The following is a 3,793-nucleotide window of genomic DNA, read 5'->3' as shown; positions in this document are numbered from 1 at the left end:
GCGAGCTGAAGTGGCAATCAGGAGTTTTTTCGTTGCAGCGATGTCTTTTAACGAAATTTCTATCTCCCACCTACACAGGGAGGAATGGGCATCCTAGTAAAACTAGCTACATAACAGAATTTATAATGTGATATACATAACCTGATGTTTACAACTGCTCTGTGCAGCTATCTTAAGAGACTTCATGGGTGAAGGGACATCTGGCTATCTTAAGAGAGTTCGTAGGCGAGGAAGCATCGTGTGTCAGAGGTAGAGCATGCTCTTAGCATCCTTACAGGAGCCAAAAATGAGTTTAATATCTAGTCTCTAATGCAGGACGTAGCAGATAGTAAGCTGATAAGAACAGATTTCTTCCCTAATGAGAAAATATTCAGAGGAAATGTAGGCTATGCTATGCCAGTGTACAGGATTTTCAGAAGAAATAACGATACATTAGCAACATGAAAATGTGTGTATGTTTCGATTTCTTCTGTCTTCAAAATTAACTCGTATGAAAGGGAGGAATCTATATTTCGCATGAGAAATTCTAGGTGTGTGGGCTACAACATCCCCATTTCGGATTGAGTAAAGCAAACTTTTTAAATTGGCGGGTGGAAATGCAGTTGGAACTACACATCCAAATAGTGCCTGCTTGTGTCGCAGTGTGCCGTGCCAAGTGGCAGGTACGGCCACCAGGTTTTAGCTGTTCGAAAGCTGCGGCTAAGACTTGCAAGACCAGCGAGTACAAAGATAGAGTCTGGCTAGTCGGATCTTGCGCACGGCCGCTGGGGCATGTCCCGCGGCTCCATTCACGGTGATCTCGGTGGCTGAGTAGTGAACTAGCCAGTATGGTGGCTAAGTGGCGGTAGTAGTGGACATGAGTGTTGTATGAGACGATTCAGTATGGCGAGTGTTCTCTCTGGACGATTACTCCCTCACGTAAAGGGATCAATTGATCAGTGACAGCCTCTCTGACCTCCGAGCGTCGGGTACGGTTGGTGTGGAAACCTGGAGATGTGCACAAAACTGCCTGTGTGGCCTACGCTAATCCTTTAGTCGGTGCGGGTGTGGCTCCGTGGCAGTCAGTGAAGGGCGTGAGCTTCGAGATCGAGAGTCTGTGAGTCAGAGGGTCTTTTTTTCCACGTATGTTTAACGTAAGGGGGAAACGTTGTGGTGGAGTAGGGTGCTTGTGTTCTCAAACATCGTCCACGCAAGGCCTTTGATATATTTAGTACTACGATCTTTTAATCTTTTAATTGATTGATTCGCCAAACATTTGTGTGAGTGTCTTAAGTCTTGAAAATATATTGTATAACAAGAATCATCGTAAGGTGATGGTGAGTGATTTAAATGGTCTATTTGGCTCTTGCAAACTGTTACAAAATTTGATAGGGTAGTGCAAATGGACTATTTCCCGCCATTTTTGATTTCGGAGTTGCGACTGTTTTCTTGCCATCTCCCCCAAAGATTTTTGAAATTCTGATGGAATGTTATCTATCCGTTCTAACTTATTTTATCTAAACTTTTTGAAAGCTCTTTTAAATTCTGATTCTAACACTGGATCCCCTATCTATTCGACTCGTATATCAACTCCTGTTTCGTCTACCACATCATCAGACAAGTCGTCACCTCATACTGGCTTTAAGTGTAAACTCTCCACTAATCCTAAGGTCAATACCATTTATATCAATCATTAGCAAAAGTAAAAAGAAAAATATTTTCAGGCGGTAATATATATTTCTTTTTAATTTTTCTTAACGAATTATTAATGACAAAAACAAAAACTTCTAAATTATCTACTAACTTTTTTCTTCTCTATTTCACGATACGACGGGGCACAGCATTCGGACCTAGAGGAAGATCTCCAAGGAGAGGGTATTCCACATCATTGGAATGTATTCCAGGCAGCAGAAGAAGAAATGCCGGATAAACTGACGAACAAAGCTAACTTGGACTTCAGAAAGAGAGAGAAGCTTTCTGCAATCGCAGATAAGTTCGATTCAATGCTCCATGGAAACAATTAGCACAAGACAACGACTTTGTGTCACCAACTTACGTACTTCATTTCCGTCACACTATCAGTGGAAGAAGAAAACTACAAAAAATTCTAAAGACGTGTCGTACTGTCCGTCTTTTCCCTATAGACAATGAATTATTAACACGCAGTGTTGGTAATATGGATCAAATGTGCGGATGTTTTGCTCTGGAAGCTTGTTGGCAGTGGAGGTAAGTGATGATTCAGCTACCATGGGTTGGCACAACGAAAGGGTTAACTTCGGTCCCATTAAAGTTGGTAAAGAGCTTCGAGACCTCACAGAGCAAACCATCGACTGTACTACACTACCTAGAAAATATGAGGACAATTTAACAGTACTCGGAAATTTGCTTCAGTGCAGCTTAATTTGGCTTATATTCGTTGTAGTGGTCCACATTATTTTAAAATACATGGGCAGGGGTAGCTTGTGGTCGGAAGTTTGCAGTCTCCTGCAGGAGTGGCGCCATCTTATGCTGGCCTTTTCTCCACAGAGGTAGATTATGCCCTACAACAACGTATAGAGAATAAAGTCAACAGAACCTGTTGCATGAAAAAAAAGTTTAAATTGCAAGAATGCTTGATACACACAATCATTATACACAGTTGCTTAAATACATAAAACATGTGGCTCACAATATAGCTGATGTCGATTTTTAAGATGCTAGTATTTATACCTACTGTTCAAGAAGTAACACATTTATTTTAATAAACACTTCCATTATTTATTCCTCCATTACTACAACAGTAGTACCTATTGGCAACTTATCAGGAGAGAGTGCGACTTATTTGCAGGAGTCAACTAGTTTTTCCATATTGTCTACGAGAGCTATAAATGCACTTGGCAGATATTCTAATATTTCTGTGAGTTCATCATTTGTTCGTTTGTATGCCAGTGCCAGTTTGATTAACGAAAAGAAATAGTGTTAGTTATTTTGAGTTTCATATCCACAAAGAATGTTGTAGATTTCAGTCTTCGTATGAGAATAAATGCACTGGGAGGGTGACATCAATTTCTGTAGTTGCTCGAACAAGTCTGCAGCAGGTAGGACGACGAACACGTCACGTAACTGTAATAGCACATCTTTGCGCAAAATTCTGCAGAAGAGAAATCTGGTATCAATCAGTGGAAATAAACAACATTGTCACATCTTAAGCAATAAAATTGGCAACTGCGTGGTGAGCAAATATTGCTGATAATCTACACTGAATGGGTTTCCAAATAAGTATTTATTGACACGCGTACCAAGATAGAATATTTAGTTTTACGTATTCCATTTCCCCAAATGTCTGCTGTAGTTGACGAAGTTATCTTCTTATTTTTAGAGAAGTACATGTTTGTATACATAGCAAAAAGGAGAAAAAAGATCCTTTATCGGAATTTGTGTGTATGTCAGCAATGGGCCATTGGGTAATTCGCTGACCATAAAGTTCTTACCTAATATGACTGTCTGCTGCCTGTTAATTGAATGTAGGCATAACAGTAAGTAATCGTTGCTTAAATGCTAATAAATGTGTGTTATTACAGAAGACCGTTCCGATTTTCACAATAAAATGTCTAAATTTAGGTTACAATGTGTCATACAAAAATTCTGGTATTTGGTTGGTCCCCGGAGAGGTGTTTTCGTATGCAAATGAACAGGATTTTTTTAATTATGGCTTATTCAGTTGCAGAAAGTGTTATACTATTTACTTAACGAGAATGGGTGTTAACAGAAATTTTTTACCGACTCAAATCATGGTATATACTGTACACATTTTTATCTCTGAAAATCATCAAAA

General features: G+C 39.5%; 1 pseudogene; it reads right to left on the bottom strand.

Annotated features, from left to right (window-relative positions):
• Positions 1–212: 212 nt before the first annotated feature.
• LOC126191723 (U2 spliceosomal RNA) lies at positions 213–370 on the bottom strand (annotated as a pseudogene).
• Between the last annotated feature and the right edge of the window lie 3,423 nt (positions 371–3,793).

This window comes from Schistocerca nitens, chromosome 6 (assembly GCF_023898315.1).
Source record: "Schistocerca nitens isolate TAMUIC-IGC-003100 chromosome 6, iqSchNite1.1, whole genome shotgun sequence".
In the NCBI taxonomy this organism is placed as follows: domain Eukaryota; kingdom Metazoa; phylum Arthropoda; class Insecta; order Orthoptera; family Acrididae; genus Schistocerca; species Schistocerca nitens.
The sequence above is the reverse complement of the archived record's forward strand: the minus strand, read 5'-3'. Positions and strand labels throughout refer to the sequence as shown.